The sequence below is a fragment of the Schistocerca gregaria genome, unplaced genomic scaffold, assembly GCF_023897955.1.
Source record: "Schistocerca gregaria isolate iqSchGreg1 unplaced genomic scaffold, iqSchGreg1.2 ptg000387l, whole genome shotgun sequence".
Taxonomy (NCBI): Eukaryota; Metazoa; Arthropoda; class Insecta; order Orthoptera; family Acrididae; genus Schistocerca; species Schistocerca gregaria.
Window position 1 is genome coordinate 4,925,488 of NW_026061829.1, and position 6,454 is coordinate 4,931,941.

Below are 6,454 nucleotides of genomic sequence, written 5' to 3' on the forward strand. Positions count from 1 at the left end.
AAAGCCAGCTAAAAAGTCAATAATCGATACCTAAAACTTGAATTGTACTACTTCTTACTGGCTATTACATCAACTTAGAAGGTTCATCTGTGTTCTACTATGGTGCTTTTAGTGTCTCCGCATACCGCAGCACGCGACATAGCTTTGCAGACGATAAGTACAAGTGTTTCAGAGAGAAGAGCGGCCAATGTGACGATCTGGCTTTAAGTCGATTCCATAACAAATGACGAAAACGGACCGATTTCTCAGGTTTATACTACATATGAACACTTTTCACATTCTCCCGTGCAACTCGGCTGCTAGTCCTCCTTTCATGCAGAATCTTAAGGTACTAGCTCATGTCCAAGGCACCAAAGCCAGCTAAAAAGTCAATAATCGATACCTAAAACTAGAATTGTACTACTTCTTACTGGCTATTACATCAACTTAGAAGCTTCATCTGTGTTCTACTATGGTGCTTTTCTGTTTCCGCCTACGGCAACAAGCGACATAGCTTTGCAGACGATAAGTACAACCGTTTCCGAGAGTAGAGCGGCCAATGTGAAGATCTGGCTTTAAGTCGATTCGATAACAAATGACGAAAACGGACGGATTTCTCAGGTTTTGACTTCATATCAACACTTTCTACATTCTCCCCTGCAACTCGGCTGCTAGTCCACCTTTCATGCAGAATCTTAAGGTCCTAGCTCATGTCCAAGGCACCAAAGCCAGCTAAAAAGTCAATAATCGATACCTAAAACTTCAATTGTACTACATCTTACTGGCTATTACATCAACTTAGAAGCTTCATCTGTGTTCTACTATGGTGATTTTAGTGTCTCCGCATACCGCAGGACGCGACATAGCTTTGCAGGCGATAAGTACAACCGTTTCAGAGAGAAGAGCGGCCAATGTGACGATCTGGCTTTAAGTGGATTCCATAACAAATGACGAAAATGGACGGATTTCCCAGGTTATTACTACATATGAACACTTTTCACATACTCCCGTGCAACGCGGCCGCTAGTCCTCGTTTCATGCAAAATCATAAGGTCCTAGCTCATGTCCAAGGCACCAAAGCCAGCTAAAAAGTCAATAATCGATACCTAAATCTTGAATTGGACTACTTCTTACTGGCTATTACGTCAACGTAGAAGCTACATCTGTGTTCTACTACGGTGCTTTTAGTTTCTCCGCATACCGCAGCACATGACATAGTTTTACAGACGATAAGTACAACCGTTTCAGAGAGAAGAGCGGCCATTGTGACGATCTGCCTTTAAGTCGATTCGATAACAAATGACGAAAACGGACGGATTTCTCAGGTTTTTACTACATATGAACACTTTTCACATTCTACTGTGCAACTCGGCTGCTAGTCCTCCTTTCATGCAGAATCATAAGGTCCTAGCTCATGTCCAAGGCACCAAAGCTAGCTAAATGTCAATAATCGATACCTAAAACTTGAATTGTACTACTTCTTACTTTCTATTACATCAACTTAGAAGCTTCATCTGTGTTCTACTATGGTGCTTTTAGTGTCTCCGCATACCGCAGCACGCGACATAGCTTTGCAATCGATAAGTACAACCGTTTCAGAGTGAAGAGCGGCTAATGTGATGATCTGGCTTTAAGACAATTCGATAACAAATGACGAAAACGGACGGATTTCTCGGGTTTTTACTACATATGAACACTTTTCACATTCTCCCATGCAAATCGGCAGCTAGTCCTCCTTTCATGCAGAATGTTAAGGTCCTAGCTCATGTCCAAGGCACCAAAGCCAGCTAAAAAGTCAATAGTCGATACCTAAAACTTGAATTGTACTACTTCTTCCTGGCTATTACGTCAAATTAGAAGCTTCATCTGTGTTCTACTATGGTGCTTTTATTGTCTCCGCATACCGCAGCATGCGACATAGCTTTGCAGACGATAAGTACAACCGTTTCAGAGAAAAGAGCGGCCAATGTGACGATCTGGCTTTAAGTCGATTGGATAACAAATGACGAAAACGGACGGATTTCTCAGGTTTTTACTTCATATGAACACTTTTTACATTCTCCCCTGCAACTCGGCTGCTAGTCCTCCTTTCATGCAGAATCTTAAGGTCCTAGCTCATGTCCAAGGCACCAAAGCCAGCTAAAAAGTCAATAATCAATACCTAAAACTTGAATTGTACTACTTCTTACTTTCTATTACATCAACTTAGAAGCTTCATCTGTGTTCTACTATGGTGCTTTTAGTGTCTCCGCATACCGCAGCACGCGACATAGCTTTGCAATCGATAAGTACAACCGTTTCAGAGTGAAGAGCGGCTAATGTGATGATCTGGCTTTAAGACAATTCGATAACAAATGACGAAAACGGACGGATTTCTCGGGTTTTTACTACATATGAACACTTTTGACATTCTCCCGTGCAACTCGGCTGCTAGTCCTCCCTCATGCAAAATCTTAAGTTCCTAGCTCGTGTCCAAGGCACCAAAGAAGTGTAAAAAGTCAATAACCTATACCTAAAACTTTAATTGTACTACTTCTTACTGGCTATTACATCAACTTAGAAGCTTCATCTGTGTTCTACTATGCTGCTTGTAGTGTCTCAGCATACCGCAGCATGCGACATAGCTTTGCAGACGATAAGTACAAGCGTTTCAGAGAGAAGAGCGGCCAATGTGACGATCTGGCTTTAGGTCGATTCGATAACAAATGACGAAAACGGACGGATTTCTCAGGTTTTTACTTCATATGAACACTTTTTACATTCTCCCCTGCAACTCGGCTGCTAGTCCTCCTTTCATGCAGAATCTTAAGGTCCTAGCTCATGTCCAAGGCACCAAAGCCGGCTAAAAAGTCAATAATCAATACCTAAAACTTGAATTGTACTACTTCTTACTGGCTATTACATCAACTTAGAAGCTTCATCTGTGTTCTACTATGGTGCTTTTAGTGCCTCCGCATACCGCAGCACGCGACATAGCATTGCAGACGATAAGTACAAGCGTTTCAGAGAGAAGAGCGGCCAATTTGACGATCTGGCTCTAAGTCGATTCGATAACAAATGACGAAAACGGACGGATGTCTCAGGTTTTTACTACATATGAACACTTTTCATATTCTCCCGTGCAACTCGGCTGATAGTCCTCCTTCATGCAAAATCTTAATTTCCTAGAACGTGTCCAAGGCACCAAACAAGGGTAAAAAGTCATTAACTGATACCTAAAACTTTAATTGTACTACTTCTTACTGGCTATTACATCAACTTAGAAGCTTCATCTGGGTTCTACTATGGTGCTTTTAGTGTGTCCGCATACCGCAGCACGCAACATAGTTTTGCAGACGATAAGTACAACCGTTTCAGAGAGAAGAGCGGCCAATGTGACGATCTGGCTTTAAGTCGATTCGATAACAAATGACGAAAATGGACGGATTTCTCAGGTTTTTACTACATATGAACACTTTTCACATACTCCCGTGCAACGCGGCCCCTAGTCCTCGTTTCATGCAGAATCATAAGGTCCTAGCTCATGTCCAAGGCACCAAAGCCAGCTAAAAAGTCAATAATCGATACCTAAAACTTGAATTGGACTACTTCTTACTGGCTATTACATCAACTTAGAAGCATCATTTGTGTTCTACTATGGTGATTTTAGTGTCTCCGCATATCGCAGCACACGACATAGCTTTGTAGACGATAAGTACAACCGTTTCAGAGAGAAGAGCGGCCAATGTGACGATCTGGCTTTAAGTCGATTCGATAACAAATGACGAAAACGGACGGATTTCTCAGGTTTTTACTACATATGAACACTTTTCACATTCTCCCTTGCAACTAGGCTGCTAGTCCTCCTTTCATGCAAAATCTTAAGGTCCTAGCTCATGTCCAAGGCACCAAAGCCAGCTAAAAAGTCAATAATCAATACCTAAAACTTGAATTGTACTACTTCTTCCTGGCTATTACGTCAACGTAGAAGCTACATCCGTGTTCTACTACGGTGCTTTTAGTTTCTCCGCATACCACAGCACGCGACATAGTTTTGCAGACGATAAGTACAACCGTTTCAGAGAGAAGAGCGGCCATTGTGACGATCTGGCTTTAAGTCGATTCGATAACAAATGACGAAAACGGACGGATTTCTCAGGTTTTTACTACATATGAACACTTTTCACATTCTCCCGTGCAACTCGGCTGCTAGTCCTCCCTCATGCAAAATCTTAAGTTCCTAGCTCGTGTCCAAGGCACCAAAGAAGGGTAAAAAGTCAATAACCGATACCTAAAACTTTAATTGTACTACTTCTTACTTGCTATTACATCAACTTAGAAGCTTCATCTGTGTTCTACTATGGTGCTTTTAGTGTCTTCGCATATCGCAGCTCGCGACATAGCTTTGTAGAGGATAAGTACAACCGTTTCAGAGAGAAGAGCGGCCAATGTGACGATCTTGCTTTAAGTAGATTCGATAACAAATGACGAAAACGGACGGATTTCTCAGGTTTTTGCTACATATGAACACTTTTTACATTCTCCCGTGCAACTCGGCTGCTAGTCCTCCATTCATGCTGAATCATAAGGTCCTAGCTCATGTCCAAGGCACCAAAGCTAGCTAAATGTCAATAATCGATACCTAAAACTTGAATTGTACTACTTCTTACTGGCTATTACATCAACTTAGAAGCTTCATCTGTGTTCTACTATGGTGCTTTTAGTGTCTCCGCATACCGCAGCACATGACATAGTTTTGCAGACGATAAGTACAACCGTTTCAGAGAGAAGAGCGGCCATTGTGACGATCTGGCTTTAAGTCGATTCGATAACAAATGACGAAAACGGACGGATTTCTCAGGTTTTTACTACATATGAACACTTTTCACATTCTACTGTGCAACTCGGCTGCTAGTCCTCCTTTCATGCAGAATGTTAAGGTCCTAGCTCATGTCCAAGGCACCAAAGCCAGCTAAAAAGTCAATAGTCAATACCTAAAACTTGAATTGTACTACTTCTTCCTGGCTATTACGTCAAATTAGAAGCTTCATCTGTGTTCTACTATGGTGCTTTTATTGTCTCCGCATACCGCAGCATGCGACATAGCTTTGCAGACGATAAGTACAACCGTTTCAGAGAGAAGAGCGGCCAATGTGACGATCTGGCTTTAAGTCGATTCGATAACAAATGACGAAAACGGACGGATGTCTCAGGTTTTTACTACATATGAACACTTTTCACATTCTCCCGTGCTACTCGGCTGCTAGTCCTCCTTTCATGCAGAATCTTGAGGTCCTAGCTCATGTCCAAGGCACCAAAGCCAGCTAAAAAGTCAATAATCGATACCTAAAACTTTAATTGGACTACTTCTTACTGGCTATTACATCAACTTAGAAGCTCCATCTGTGTTCTACTATGGTGATTTTAGTGTCTCCGCATACCGCAGCAGGCGACATAGCTTTGTAGACGATAAGTACAACCGTTTCAGAGAGAAGAGCGGCCAATGTGACGATCTGGCTTTAAGTCGATTCGATAACAAATGACGAAAACGGACGGATTTCTCAGGTTTTTACTACATATGAACACTTTTCACATTCTCCCCTGCAACTCGGCTGCTAGTCCTCCTTTCATGCAGAATCGTAAGGTCCTAGCTCATGTCCAAGGCACCAAAGCCAGCTAAAAGTCAATAATCGATACCTAAAACTTGAATTCTACTACTTCTTACTGGCTATTACATCAACTTAGAAGCTTCATCTGTGTTCTACTATGGTGCTTTTAGTGTCTCCACATACCGCAGCACGCGACATAGCTTTGCAGACGATAAGTACAACCGTTTCAGAGAGAAGAGCGGCCAATGTGACGATCTGGCTTTGAGTCGATTCGATAACAAATGACGAAAACGGACGGATTTCTAAGGTTTTTATTACATATGAACACTTTTCACATTCTCCCGTGAAACTCGGCTGCTAGTCCTCCTTTCATGCAGAATCTTAAGGTCCTAGCTCATGTCCAAGGCACCAAAGCCAGCTAAAAAGTCAATAATCGATACCTAAAACTTGAATTGTACTACTTCTTCCTGGCTATTACATCAACTTAGAAGCTTCATCTGTGTTCTACTACGGTGCTTTTAGTTTCTCCGCATACCGCAGCACGCGACATAGTTTTACAGACGATAAGTACAACCGTTTCAGAGAAAAGAGCGGCCAATGTGACGATCTGGCTTTAAGTCGATTCGATAACAAATGACGAAAACGGACGGATTTCTCAGGTTTTTACTACATATGAACACTTTTCACATTCTCCCGTGCAACTCGGCTGATAGTCCTCCCTCATGCAAAATCTTAATTTCCTAGCTCGTGTCCAAGGCAACAAAGAAGGGTAAAAGTCATTAACCGATACCTAAAACTTTAATTGTACTACTTCTTACTGGCTATTACATCAACTTTGAAGCTTCATCTGTGTTCTACTATGGTGCTTTTATTGTGTCCGCATACCG